Source organism: Trichechus manatus, unplaced genomic scaffold (genome assembly GCF_000243295.1).
Source record: "Trichechus manatus latirostris isolate Lorelei unplaced genomic scaffold, TriManLat1.0 scaffold00191, whole genome shotgun sequence".
Lineage (NCBI taxonomy): Eukaryota > Metazoa > Chordata > Mammalia > Sirenia > Trichechidae > Trichechus > Trichechus manatus.
In genome coordinates, this window is record NW_004444127.1 from 3,843,314 (window position 1) to 3,858,916 (window position 15,603).

Consider the following 15,603-nt stretch of genomic DNA (forward strand, 5'->3'; position numbering starts at 1 on the left):
ATACTCTTACCTCCGTCTCCTATTGGCAGGTTCAGTCACTCAGATATGGTACAGCAGGGCAGGTCTAGCTGAAGAGGAGTTACTGGGATGGGTTGTTTGTGGTACTTACTACAGCCACCAGGGCGGGTCAGTAATCAGTACAGGGCAGGTTTCGGTAGGCCGTGCCTGTGCTGCTTGGTGGTGTGATGTTAAGCGCATGGTCCATGTAGGCAGGATAGAGGGGGGAGAGTGTTATGCAGCTAAGATGGATATGGGAGAGCGGAGAGAGGAACATGAGACGAAAACATAGAAACAAACAAAACAGAGTGGTTGGGGAGTTTGACATTGGAGTGGAGAGATGAGAGACTATGAAATGGAGAAAAACAAAAAGGGGAAGAAGAAGAAAAAGAAAAGAATGAATAAATAAAAATTAGAATGGAAAAAGAACAGTAAAGCTCCTAGGGATCCCACTTGTGTGGCTAGGAGGTCTGGGGAAATTGTTCTCAGGTGTTGAAGTACAGCCTGGCTAGAAGCCAGAGAGGTATTCAGTGCCACGTATTCAGGGAACAGGAAGAGAAGGAAGGTATAGAGAGATGAGAAACTGAGTAATGGAGAAAGACAAAAAGGAAAAAAGAGGGAGAAGAAAAAACAAATTTTAAAAAAAGAACAAGAAAAGCCCCCGAAAAAAACAGGAAAAAAAAAACCCACGAAAAAAAAGATGCTCTCAGGGATCCCTCTGCACATCTGCGCAAGCCAAGGGGGTAGGTCCCAAGCCGCACAGCACCGCCCAGCCAGAACAGGCTGCCAACTCGAGAAAAGGAAAAGGAAACAAACAAACAATTCAAAGCAAACAAACGAAAGCCCCGGGATCCCACCAGCATGGCAGCCCAGACCAGGAAGCAGTTTCACACTTGAACGGAGCTCTGCAGCCCCTCAGGAAGAAGCAAAGATGGTGCACGGAGCCAGGTATTTGAGCGAAAGGAGGGGAAGTGGTGAGAGGTAAGGAAGAAATCAAAAGAAGCAGAAAAAAGCAACACCAGCAGCCAACAAATGGCACTCAGGGAGCCGGCCAGTGCGGGCGGGTGGAATCCAAGCAGCCGGTGCTTCCTGGACAAGAGTCTGTGGCCACGGGAAGCAGAGGAGGCTGAGTTGGGGTTAAGAAGGATGGGGGTGGGAAAGCATATATCGCAAATTACCGGTTGTTTTGTCTCCTGCTGGAAGCTCCGCGAAGCTTCTTTCTCATACCCCCTATTTGCTGGTCTCCCATAGGGGTCCGAGATGGCAGATACGCACTGCGTTAGCTGATAGGGGACCTCTGCATGAATCTCTCCTTGCTCTCCATTCTCTGTCAGTTTTCTCACTCCGTTTGGTGCTTGGCTGAATTCTTTATCTCTTCATTTGATGTTGTAGGGTTTCAGGATTGCTGTTTTCTCTGTTTGGCTTAGTTTTTTGGATCTTTGCTGTGGAGGGACAGCGTGGTGCTTCTGCCTAGAGCTCCGTTTTGCCTAAGAATCCCCAGTTTTGTTCATGGTGACCATGTGGCCAGCCCCAGGTACTGAGTCATGATATGTTTATGGCAAAAAGACAACCAACCCCATTTCCCACTTTACTGATTTCCCTAACAGCTAGCAGTAGCCATGTGACCCAGTTTTGGCCAATAAGACCTAAGAGGAAGTCCACTATGGGATTTCTGAGAATATTTTTGAGTTTTTGACAAAAGAGAACAGCCCTAGCTTCCTCCCTGAACTTCTCTTCCCCTCAACTTAAACCCAGTCATGATGGCTAGTGCCCTCTGCAGCTGGAAGGAAGTAAACTGAGAGTTATCAGCCACCATCATTTGGAGAAAGCCTGTCTGCTGAGGAGACAGTGTGATAAAACACAGAGAGAAAAGCAACAGGGCAGGGAGTGAGAGAAAGAGAGAGAAATTGAGGCTTTATTTGAATTTCTAGATCCACCATTCCTGAAACCAGCACCAGCCCTGGAATTGCAAGTTATGTGAGCAATGCATGCCTCACTGTTTTCCTTTCTTTTGAGGTTGGTTTCTGTTATTTGCAACCAAAGGAGCCTGACTTATACTGCCTTAGACCCAGGTATCCTATCTTGATTAAACAAAAAAGCAAACCTGCTGCCTTCTATTGGTGACCCCATATATTACAGAGTAGAACTACACTCCATGGATTTTCAAGGCTGTGACCTTTTGGAAGTAGATCACCAGGCATTTCTTCTGAGGCACCTTTGCGTGGGCTTGAACTGCCAACTTTTCAATTAGTAGTTGCGCAGTTGACCATTTGCACCACCAAGGGACTTCTCCTATTTTGACAGTGAAATTTCTACTAGGGTTTCCAACCTTCCTCTGCCTATAACACCTGGACTGTGACTGCCAGGATGTCTGTGGGGGTTCTAGTCACACGTCCACCCACCTATCTAGCCTCATTCCCAGACCCTCCCTCTGATATCTTCTTTTCTACGTGCTTGGTCAAAAATTGGCCAAAGAGAATGTGGAATGAAGAAACGCAGGGTGTCACCACATACCAGGGCCACTTCAACTCCATAATGTCCTCAGAATGCCCTCGCAACTCCCTTGTTTGAGAAATATCGGGGTTAAGAAATGGAAGTCAAAGAAAAGCAAGGTGGGTGGGAAGCCATGGGGGCGACATGGGGTTGCCTAATCTGAGAGGGACCTTCGAGATCATGAACCCAGTCTGTCACTTGTTTGTTCAGTCATGTAATATCATTTTTGTTGAGCACCTGCTTTGTGCTGGACTCTCAAGTGGTCCCTGCCTTTTCTACATAGAGGGGGAAATGTGGCGTACAGTGTATGAAAGGTATAAAAGGAAGAAAAGGGGCTAGTGAGTCTCCATCTTTCCTCAGGCTTCTCAGAGGAAATGGCCTTAAAATAAAACAGGTGAAGTCTGGATTGGCAGGAAGAGAGAGCCTTACTTTTGGGTGGGATTTGGGATGTTAAAATGCAGTCTTCTGGGAATCTTCAGGAAGGAAAACCTAATCTACTGACTCATCTTTAAGAGGAAGCTCCGCGGAGTAATGCATAATGCAAGGACTTCTGAGTGAACAGACCTAGGTTTGAGTCCCTCTTCTTTTCTTGAAATGTGTGGCTTTAGACAAATTGCTAAGCCTCTCTGAGTTTCTGTTTCCTTAGCGTTGCTGTGAGCACTGTATGGAGATAATATAACATCATCTAACATTTATCGGGAGCTTACTGCATCCCAGCTTCTGATCTAAGCTCTTTACTCACATTAATTTATTTAATCCTCACAACAAATAGAAAGGCAAGCTACCTTTGGTCAGTTGCAGAACCTTGCTTGGAACCGAGACTGAAGCCTGTGCTTATAACCAGCCTACTTACTGCCGCCCTCACTGGCAAAATGAGGATGACTCACTCATTTTAATAACTAAAGACAACAATGAATGGGTAAAATGCAGGGGCTCTGGAGCCTGTCTACCCAGGTTCCAATCCCAGGTTTATCACTCATTAGATGTGTAACCTGAAGCACATGACTTAATTTCTCTGTCTCTGCCTTGATTTTCTCATCTGTAAAATGGGACTGATAATGATACTCTGGGTTAAGTGAGTTAATAGAATCATTCCTGGCACATGGTAACGCTCAATAAATGCTGTCTACTAGTCACTCTCAGGTCTCCTCACTTCCTCAGAAAGATCTTCCTTCCCAGTGTTAATTATATGCCTTCCAGTTATTCATCCTCATGGCACCCTGCTCCCTTTCGACAGAGTGCTTAGGACAATTTGTAATCATATAGAAGAGGAATGAGCCCTGGTGGGGCAAAAGGTTGGTGGTTTGAACCCATTCAGCGGCTCTGTAGAAGATAGAGCTGGTGATCCGCTTCTGTAGAGATCACAGTCAAGAAAACCCTATGGGGTGGTTCTACTCTGTAACATGGGGTTGCTATGAGTTGAGATCCACTCTCTGGCACCTACAACAACAACATTCAAGAGTAACCACCTCACAGGGTTGCTGTGATGATTAAATGCAATAATGCAAGTAAAGCACAGAGCTTGGCACGTATGTAGCTGTTGGCAAGAGTGAGCTGTTATTATTATTATCATTATTATTTACATTGGATTGCTTCCTGGGCTAAGATCATTGACATATGTACATTATTAACATGTGTACATTTATCTGATCTAAGGAACCATCAGTTATAAGCCACACCTTAGATGCATTTCTAAGAAATAGAAAAACCATGACACAAGGCTTTCCTATCACTGTGAGTTTTCATTTTATGCAGATTGAAAGAGCTCTTTTAAGTCTTATTTAGACACAGATTTTTATGATATAGCAAGGTGCTATGTTTTCTTGCTTTTCTTTTTTAGTACACAATAACTTTTCATTTCAGTGCCGAATCAGCCTGTAATCTTTTTGAAGACATTGTCAGGGGTGATTAAACTCAACACCTGCAGTACTAAGAATGCACATAGCTCAAGGGGAAGGATGACAGATGGAGACCTGTGACCAAGTCTGTGCTCTTCTGGCCGACAGCGACGTAAGATGTCATCGATTGCAACACGTGACCTTATTTCAGAGGTGTAAAAGTGTGGGGGAAAATTCTTAAAATTGATGAAATACAATATCAAAATGTAAATGTCCCCTTAACAGATGTATGGTTTTCTATAAGCCACCGTGCTTTACATCCAACCTTTTAGATTTTCCTTCTAGCTAGTGAATTTATCTACGTTGAACTTTGTGTTAGTTAAAGCAATGCTAGCTGCGATAACAGATAAACCCTGAACCCTCATTGATTAACACTGTAAAGGTTTATTTCTTGCTCATGTTAAGTCCAGATTAGGTGTTCCTGATTGGCAGCAGGGGCTCTGTTCTACATCGTCATTCAGGGACATTTTGCTTATTTCAACAGGTGACTTGAAGGGTTGCCCTGGCCCCATAAGCAGTGGGCATGTGGGGAAGAGCAGGTAGGGTCCTGCACAGAAGGATTTATGGACTAAACCTAGAAGTGGCTTGCATAGCATGCGTTTTTTTTCACATTCCACTGCCAGAGCTTGATCGCATGGCCACACCTCACTGCAAGGAAGGCTAGGAAATGTAGTCTAGCTATGTCTCCAGGAAGAAGAGGAACTGGATCTGGCAAGCAGTAGCAATTTCTGCTCCAAGATTTATAGGGAATTAAGGCACTGTGATGGGCACTCTGTATACATTAATTCATTTCACCTTCCTGACAAGCCCACAAGTGGGTATCATCCTCATTTTCCAGTAAAGAAACTGAGGCTCAAAGAGGTGAAATGTGCCCAAGGCAACATAGTTCAACAGTCACAGAGCCAGATTTGACAGCTTGTCTGCTTCTGTTCTCCCCATTACATCCACCTGCCTCTTTAAATTATACAAGAAAGGTGCGCAGAACAGGACTGTAGTAATTTTTGTGCAGGGCTGATTCACATATAGGGTATCCCCTTTTTTTCCAAGATGACAGATATTACGCATAGTCCCCTCTTACCAGTGGATGTGAGAGGAACAGGCTACAGTGTTTGCTACTCACTAATAGCCTGGGTTCCTTTTGGCTGGGTCTGGGAAGAAAGTGTGTTCTTCTGGGAACGTGCCATTTGGGAGCAGGCACTTTGACAATGGAGATGTATCTCTAGACATAGCTGTAGATGTAGACATAGATATAGCTGTAGATATAAAAGAGACTTAAAAGTCAAAAACAATCAAATACAATGTGTAGCTGCTGATTGGATCCTACTTTGACAAGCCAGGAGTAAAAAATATTTTGGGAACAATTGTGTATATTTGAGCACGGACAGAGCATTTGATTATATTAAGGATTATCGTTAATTTTTTTGAGTGTGAGAAGTGTTGTGGTTAAGAAGAAAAATGTCTTTAGCACTTAGGAGTGGAATGTTGTGATGCTTGTCCTTTAAAACACTTCAACAACGACAACAGTAACAGAAAAATAGACGAAGAAAGATGGCAAAATATTAAGAATTCTAAAATGTCAGTAATGGGTACAGGGATGTTCATTGTGTTATTTTTACTCCATGAAATTTACTTTTTGAAGTAAGATGATAGGGATATTTAGACGAGGGTTAAAAACAAATAGCACTTATCATTATCTGGTATTTTTCTAGTTATATTTATTTGCTGATAGATTTATCAGTTATCTCTCCTCCACAACCACTTGACGATAAGTCCATGAAAAGAGACTTTGCTAGTTTTGATCACAGTGCCGAGTACATAGCAGGTGCCCAGTACAAAGTCAAGTTTTTCATTTTCAGCCATACTCAACTCTCATTGATGTAGTTGTCTCTCATCCATCATTCCCAGCCTTTGTTTTAGTTCTTCCTGGTTTGGCTGCATCTCTGTCTCTCTGACTTCCCCTGTCCACACCCTGCCCTGCCTTGTCTTAATCCATCCCAGGTCACAGGCCCACAGGTAGGTGGTAAGCAAAGGGCTGCTGGTAGCCCGCAAGTCCACCAGAGTCTCAGCACCAGCCTGTAGCCGTCTTGCACCCTCCCCTGTGACTTGCTGCCATTACACCGTCGATGCTTGGAGACCAGCGCCCTGCCTTCTATTTCTTGGTTGTTGCTGAAGCGGTTGGCGCCACACTGAAATCCATTTGTTGATTGATCACTGTATTCATTCCCTTTCTGGTCCCACCTCACTCTTAATGATAAGAAATATTTTCATGTATTAATTTGTTATCTCCTATTATTTTAATTATACAAATACCACACGGTCACTGTAAAAAAATTAGAAAATGGAAATAAATGAATAGAAAAAGTGCTAAAATTATCTGAAATCTCATTTGCCATTATCATTTTGCGGCACTATTAACTTTTCTCTGTGCATGTATTCAAATACTTTTCCCTATCTAAAGTGGGATTGTTTTTATCCTGCTCTTTTCACCCAAGATACTGAGAATATTCCTCAAAAAAAAAATATATACATATGAGACCAAATGGTCAATAACTATTTTAAAACAAAGATGAGAATGTAAGGGGGCCAGGAAATTAGATTAAAGGAAATGGAACAACCAGAACGGAAATAATGAGAATGTTCATGCATTGTGAAGAATGTAACTAATGGCTATTGAACAACTCGTGTAGAAATTGTTGAATGGGAACCTAAATTGCTGTGTAAACCTTTACCAAAAAACACAATAAAATATTATTAAACAAACAAACCAATAAATATAAAGCTACATCATCATTTTTAATATCTCTAAAGTATTCTGTTTTATGATTGTACCATAGTTTATTTAACCAGTCTCCTGTTGGTGGACATTTAGGTTGTTTCTAATTTGCTACTGTAATGAACATCTTTGGATATTTCTCCCTTTGTACACATGCCATTCATTCAGTCTTTTATTTAACATTTTTTTTTTTTAATTGCTTACCTCCGTGTTTCTGCTTCTTTTCCAGGCGTCGGAGAAACATCAGTGATCAAAACAGATAATTACAGATCCTCTCTTCCCTGTGTTGGCATCTAGGGACAATGCGTAGAAATGACACCTCACAAAGGGAAGGAAAAGAAGGAAGAGCACATCATCAGCCTTGGGCCTCAGGTGGCTGAAGGGGAGAATATATTTGGTGTCTGCCACATTTTTGCACCCTTCAGTGTCACTTTCATTCATGTCACCGATCTCTCTGGCCAGGAAACCATCTGCCGTGTGACTGGTGGGTTGAAGGTGGAGTCTGACCAAGATGAACCTGAGCCATATGCCGCCATGTTGGCTGCCCAGGATGTGGTCCCAAGGTCCAAGGAGCTGGGCATCATTGCCCTACACATCAAACTCTGTGCCACAGGAGGAAATAGGATCAAGACCTCTGGGCCTGGGGCCCAGTCTGCCCTCAGAACCCTTGCCCGTTCAGGAATGAAGATCAGGCAGATTGAGGATGTTACTCTCATTCCTTTCAATAGCACCCGCAGGAAGGGGGGTCACTGTGGTTGCTGTCTGTGAACAGGAATCCTCAAATTATTGCTTTCTGTTAATAAATTGCCTTCACGTAAAACAAAACAAAACTAAAAAAACCCAGACAATTACGATTATTTTCTTAGGATAAATTGTATGTAGTGAATTTTCTAGTGTGAAGGAGATGCCTTTATCATTATTATTATTATTGACTTTTAATACATGTTGGCAAACTGTTTCCAGAGAAACTGAGTGGTTTCCACTTCTACCAGTAATGTGTGAGGCTCCTGCGCCCCACACCACTGTGGCCTAAGAGCCAGCTGCAGACCATCTTGGCAGGGAGATGTCTAACAGTGTGTCCCTTATCTGTTCCCTGTTCACCCTCTCTCCCCCTTCTTCTGGGTTCTTTTCTTGGCCACACACACCCTGCCTTTCAGTATCAGCTTCTGGCCTTTCAATCTGGTGGCCCTTCTCTGCCTCATTGACCCCAGCTTCCTGCTTGGCTCTGGGCATGCCTTTGATTTCGAGGTTCCCTGCAGACATTCCCTCCACCCACCATGGTCCCCTGCAGTGCACCCTCACAGGACCAGCCACCACTCTTTGGGCCCAAAATAGAAGATTCAGACCACCAGGAGGCATGAGGCAGGCAGGAGTCTCGGGCTCCATGGATGAAGGCAGAGTGATCTTCCTTTGCTTCGTTGTCCAATTTTATCAATAGTCTCAGGAATCCATCAAGGGATCTTCCTTTGTCTGCATGCGGGCTTGCCACAGTGGGAATTGAATCACAGCCCTTGGCCTAAGTGCTGCACGCTCTCCTTCCAGGGCGGCAGGGATGCCCCTGGGCTTCCAAGGATTAGTGCAGAATGAGCAGCCTTGGATTTGGATGTGGCCTTGGAAACAGAGGGATCGATCGGTGGTCCTGTAGAAAGCTCTTTCTGTTCTGGGAGCCTTCAGGTCTGAGCCCTGGCTCTGCATGTCCTGTGTGGCCACAGTAGACAACCTTTGTGTGTAGTGGGTGGGGTTGGGGGTGGTGTCTGCTCAGTTCATTGTCACCCTTGTCTCTGAAACTGCCCCAGTGGGGATGATCTTTGGTGGTCATTTTTATACAAGACGACCTTATCCCTTCAATCATATTGATTGGAACGGGGTGGGCATGGGATCCAAGCTGGGCCAGTCAGATTTCCCCTGTGAATCTGGATTTGAAATGGACCAGGAGTTGCCATAAGAAATTGAAATGGAGGTGGGAAAACTGGAGAGATGTGCACAGAGACACAGTGGAGAAAGGCCTGCAAGAGCGAAGCAAGAAGCAGATTCGAAGAGCACACGAGAGAGAACTGGCCTGGGCTCTTGGAGGCTTTCCAGTTTGGGATGCCAGGCCTGAGGAACACCCCTCTGCATTCCACCTCTGGGAGTCTGTGAGATGCCCCAATGTTCTCAAAATAAAGCCCCCCTTTTCTGCTTAAGCTACCTCTGCAACCTGCAAGCAAGTAAACACAAGTCTTACCTAAGATGATAAAAGGGCTAAATGTCAGTCTTTCCGAGCCTCCATTTCCTCATCTGTAAAGTGGGAATGGAAACCCTGGTGGTGTACTGATTAAAAGCTCGGCTGCTAACCAAAAGGTTGGCAGTTTGAATCCACCAGCCGCTCCTTGGAAACCCTACAGGACAGTTCTACTCTGTCCTGCAGAGTCGCTATGAGTTGGAATCGACTCGACGGGCAACGAGTTTCTTTTTTTTTTTTTTAAATTAAGCTGGGAATAGTAACAGTACCCATTTCTCAGGGTTGTGGAGGAGGTCAAATGCATTAATGTTTGTAGGGCCACAGGATGGTGCCCATTCTAATTCGTCAGAGCCTGTGACTGACAGGTTGAGAATATTTTGAGTTTCACCCCCAGGGGCGGATTATCCAATAGGTAAAGTAAGCACAGTGCTTATCTTGCTTACCAGATAGTCTGTAGTGAACAATTTCACATTTTTTTCAGTACATCAAGGATTCTGCTCCTAGGTATAGCTGGTATCTGTCTCTCTCCCAACACCACAGCAGCTTCCTATAGAATCAAAGCCTCTTTTCAAATTTATAATCCGTGACAGGATGGATGACCCAGTAAACAAGGTAAGCATGGGCTTACTTGTGCTTACTTACTAATCTGTAGTGAACAATTTCACATGGGTTTCACCACGTCTTTGGTGTGGTAAAAAAAAACAAAAACCCTGAAACTATTCATTACAGATTAGTAAGTAAGCACAAGTAAGCCCATGCTTACCTTGCTTACTGGGTAATCCACTCCAGCTACCCTAGATGATCTGTGAAAGAACATCGTAAACTTTAAAATGGCTTATGATTGTGTGTGTGTGTTTCTCCATGGCCTCAGACAAGTCATAATCCTTTCCTGGGCCTTAGTTTATCCATCTGTAAAATCAGGGGTTTGAATGCATCACCTCTAAACTCTTTTCCAGCTCTGACAGTCGAAGGTTGAGTTGGCTGCCCAACATCTGGGTGTGGTCCAGGCAAGCACACCTGCCTGTTGTTGGTGCTGCTGCGCCAGGAGGCTAGGAGCCAGGCATCCTCCCAGGTAACAATGCCAGGCTGAGTTAGGGAGTTAGGATCTTATCCTTGGCTGCTATGTCCTATTTAGATTTATGGTTCTGCTATGTGGAGGTCTTGCTCCAGGCATAACACCTATTTCATTCATGTACTTAGATATAAAAAAGAGTCTATCATGTTTCTGGATGGTTAGGAGCCTCCAGGTTGTCAGTGGGGGCCAGACTGAGGCAAGTCTAGCTTTGCCAGAAAGCTAAGACCCTGGGGACACCTGTTGTAGCCTCATCTACCTCAGGATCACAGCTGGTCTATGAACTCCTTTCTGCCGATCTCTCTGCTTCGGACAATGGCCAAGTCAGAACCAGGCCCAGGACCAGCCCAGTCCAGCCCAGTTTGCTATCCCAGGGCCGAGAAGCGTAAGACAAAATGCCTCATGTTCTGTTTGTCTTTGGTAACTGCAAACTTCAAGGCTTGGTTAAATCAAGCGTATTTACATTTGGTTTGGTTTTTGGTTTGTGATACCACCAGCAAGTCCCTTAACCTCTCGGATCCTCAGTTTCTCCATGGACTTCTTCATCTGTGAAAAGAGCAGGTTAGACTGCATGGCCTCCAAGGTTCTTTTCCATGTGTTCATTTTACTATCTCCGGAATCTTAGAATAGTAAATCCTGAGAATAACAATGGCATCTTTCAGCAGAGAGGATGCAAGGCTCAGGAAAAAAAAAAGCCCAATGAAAATGTCAACAACAGAGGGAAATGACAGCAGCAGATGGATCAAAATTGAGAGAGATGAGGAATTTGTCTCTATGTCCCTGTCTTGAAATCGTTCACCTACTGTGTGCGTGCAGGGAATTCAGGGGTATCTGTAGAATGCTGCCCTTGGCAACAGGCTGGAGGTTAAAGGACCACGTGGGAGACTGCTCAGGGTGGGGAAGGACTTCTGCAGAGGGACCTCCTTAGAACAGGGATGCTCGTCTTGGGGAGCGGATCGGCCGGCTAATGGTCAACACAACCTTTGGCTTCAGACAGATCTGCGGCTGCCTCCTGCTCCTGCATTCTGTATGTCTTTGAGCAAGTTACTAAAACTCAATGTGCTTTAATTTTCTCAGACACAAAGTCGGGTCATGATAGTGCCTGTAGCATAGGGTTGTGGTGAGGATTAACCCAAACCCATTGCCGTCGAGTCGATTCCAACCCATAGCAACCCTGTGGGATAGAAAGGAACTGCCCCATAGGGCTTCCAAGGCTGTAACCTTTATGGAAGCAGACTACCACATCTTTCTCCTGTGGAGCAGTTGGTGGATTCAAACCACTGATCTTTCGGTTAGCAGCTGAACACCCAACCACTGCACCACCAGGGCTCCTCTGTGTTTAGGATTAAATGAGATAAATTGTATAAAGTAGCTTGTACAGAGCCTGGTACATAGTTAGTTGCCAAAAATGGCAGTAGAGATTATTTCTTAGGATTTCTCCTTCTCCCTATCTTGAATTATAGTTTCCAAGCAAGTAAAAGGAAACTCTTTAAGGTATTCTGCTTATACATGGCAAGTAGAGATAGAGATGGCTGTCAAATTGACTCAGACTCATGGCGACCTTACGTATAACAGAAGGAAATGTTGCCTGATCCTGCATCATCCTCACAACTGCTGGCATATTCGAGTCCATCATTGTGACTATTGTGCCACAAGGGCCTCCCTCGCTCTCCTTGACCTTCTGCTTCAGCATACATGATGTGCTCCTCTAGCGATTGATCCCTCCTGATGACGTGTCCAAAGCAAGTGAGTTAGACAATGTCCTGTTGTGATCCGTAAGGTTTTCACTGGCTAATTTTCAGAAGTAGATCCCCAGGCTTTTCTTCCTAGTCTGTCTTAGTCTGGAAGCTTCACTGAAACCTGTCCACCAAGGGTGACATGGCAGTCGGAGCCTCCTCAGGGTATTTTCTCAAGTATGATTGTAGGACGCGAACTGCATCTGAATCACCTGTGTGCTTCTTAGTACAGATTCCTGAGACCCACCTCGCCTCTAATTGTGAGTCCCTGGGGGTGGCCCGGGAATAAGCGTGTTAACCAGCTCCACTGATACAGGCTGAGAGCCAGGCTCTTTACCAGCTCGTTACCCTGCCACCCAATAGACTAGTCCAGTGCTCCTCAAACTTTAATGTGTCTAGGAATCTACTGAGGATCTTTGTTAAAATGCAGATAATGATGCAGTAGGCCTGAGGACGGGGCCAGGATTTCTGCATTTCTAACAAGCTCCCAGGTGAAGTCTGTGATGCTGATCTGGGGACCACACTTATTTTATTGTGCTTTAAGTGAAAGTTTACAGTGCAAGTTATTTTCTCATACAAAAATTTATACACACTTTGTTATGTGATCCTAGTTGCTCTCCCTATAGTATGACAGCACACTCCTCCTTTCCACCCTGGATTTCCTGTGTGCATTCAACCAGCTCCTATCCCTTCTGCCTTCTCATCTCGCCTCTGGACAGGAGCTACCCATTTAATCTCATGTATCTACCTGAGCTAAGAAGCGCTCTCTTCACCAGTAGCATTTTATGTAGGGACCACACTTTTAATAGCAAGCTTTTAGAGGCTTTCTAAGTGTGGTGGTTATTAGTGCTCTTCACCAGACCTTTCAAGCTCTGCTTTCTGGGCACATAGTAGGATTGAGCTTCCCGGATCCCTCGTAGTTGGGTGGGGCCATGTGAGTAGCTTTGGCTATTGAGCTGAGAGCAAAAGAGTTGAGCATCACCTCCAAGACAGAGCATTTCATTGCTAGCTCAAGACCCTCCAAACTTCGCTTTTCCTTTGCCATGGCAGCTGGTAATGTTTCAGATAGTGGCTGCTCCAGCAGATTGTTCTTGGAGTGAGGAAGTCATGGGGCACAGCCCCAGCTGACCAGGGGACTGTGTCATGATGAAGATGTAGAGAGAACAAGACATACATGTTTGTTATTTTAAGTCATTGGGATTTTGGTGGGCTGTTTCTTACTGTAGCATAAACTAGCCCACTCTGATTGATACACTAATCTAACCCCTATTTCACAAAAGAAGAAACCAAGTTCAGAGAGGAGTGACTTGTCTGTGCTTTGACAACTGGTTAATGAAGTTGTAGGGCTCTGACTCCCAATCTTTTTCTTTCCATCAATTGCTGTGGCTTTACCACTTGGGTCTCCTGGAGTATATGCCAGGTGCATCTCATGTGCCATTTCCTTTCATCATGACGACAATTTGAGGTCAATAAATTATCATCCCATTCTTTATGTGAGGAAATGGAGGCCAAAGGTGTGCAGCGAGTATATAGGATTTGAACCTAAAACCATCTGCTCCAAAGCACCTACTCTTACTAACACATCACCCTACCTCATATATGCCAAAAGATATTTCATAATAGCAGACCCTTACATAGTATTTACTATATCCCAAGCAGCATTCTAAATGTTTTCACTAGTTTAAAGTTTATAACAATCTGATGAGGTAGATATTATCGTCATCAACATACCTGTGAAATAGATATTACCATCATCAATATCCTCATTTATAGATGAGAATATTGAGGCACAGAGAAGTTAAGTAACTTGTCCAGGGTCACACAGCTAATAAGTGGCAGGACCAAGATTTGAACCCAGGAAGCTGACACCAGAGTCCGTGCTTGCACCCACTACACAATATTGCTATAAGCAAAGCTCATGCACATATCAAATATATATGTACCCATGTGTGAATATCATTTATATAAAACTCATTGCTATCGGGTCAATTCTGATTCATAGTGACACTATAGGACAGAATAGAGCTGCCCTGTAGGGTTTCCAAGGCTGTAATCTTTATGGAAGCAGACTGCCGGGGAGCGACTGGTGAGTTTGAACCACCGACCTTTCGGTTAGCAGCTGAGCGCTTAACCATTGCGCTACCAGAGCTTCTCATCATTTATATAAACCCAAACCAAACCCACTGACTTTGAGTAGATTCTGATTCATAGCAACCCCACAGGATTTCCAAGGCTATAAATCTCTGTGTAAGCAGATTGCCGTGTCTCCTGAGGAGCCCCTGGTAGTTTCCAACCGCCGACCTTTCAGTTAGCAGTCCAGTATTTTAACCAGTGCGCCACCAGGACTCCTCATCATTTATATAAACAAAAGAAAACAAACAAACAAAACAAGCCCGTTGCTGTTGAGTCGATTCCAACTCACAATGACCCTAAAGAACAGAGTAGAATTGCCCCGTAGGGTTTCCAAGGAGCGGCTGGTAGATTCGAACCACTAACTTTTTGGTTAGTAGGCCAGCACTTTAACCACTGTGCCAACAGGGCTCCTTCATCATTTGTATACATAATTTAAATATATTACCACATATATGAGGAACCCTGTTGTCACAATGGTTAAGCCCTTGGCTGTTAACCTAAAGGTCAGTGGTTCGAGCTCACCAGCGGCTCTGTGGGAGAATGATGTGGAAGTCAGCTGCTCTGTCCTATAGGGTCACTATGAGTCAGAATCGACTCAGTGGTAGTGGGTACCACATATATATATTTATATTAAATTTGTTTAGATTGCAAGGTACTTCATTCCCTGCCAGGGAGATTCCTCATGACACAATTATTCCAAGCTGATTTCTTACCCTAACTGCAGGGACCCAGTTGTTCTAAAATCCAGCACATGATGATTAAGAAAAATTTTGTTTCAACCAGAGGAAAAAAAGAACATTTCTTTTCAAACCTGAAAAACACTAATCTATTTTTAACAAGCCTGGAAGGACCCAGCTGCCCAGAAGCCCTGGGACGCTGGGTCTCAAGCTCCCTTTTCTTGTCTTTAAACCTCTCAGTGCTTTCTTTGTCTGAGGTGACGTTTCTGCTGCAGGCTTCACTGCCTCCTACCCCCTCTTGCCTGCCCCTTCTGGTCTTTGTGCAGAAGTTGTTCTCAAACCCAGGACAAAAGCTGCTTGTTCACTACGCCTCGAGTTTCCATGTTACATCTTCCATCACCCCCTACCTTGTGTCTCAGGTGCCTTAAGACTTGGGCTCACTGGGGGCTTGAGTCAGGACCTAACAGCACTGGAGGTGGAATGGAAGCACAGAAGCCAGCAGGCTCATCACTACAGGCACCTGTCCTTGGGGAAAGGGTGGGGTCCCCTGAGAGCATCGGCTCCTTTTCTGTCCTCCCAGACCCTGAGGTGGCACCTACAGGC

The 15,603-nt window shown here is 44.5% G+C and overlaps 1 pseudogene; it reads left to right on the forward strand.

Moving 5' to 3' along the window:
• Positions 1 to 7,929, forward strand: part of LOC101361720 (40S ribosomal protein S14 pseudogene) — a 42,095-nt pseudogene extending 34,166 nt beyond the window's left edge.
• Positions 7,930 to 15,603: the final 7,674 nt, after the last annotated feature.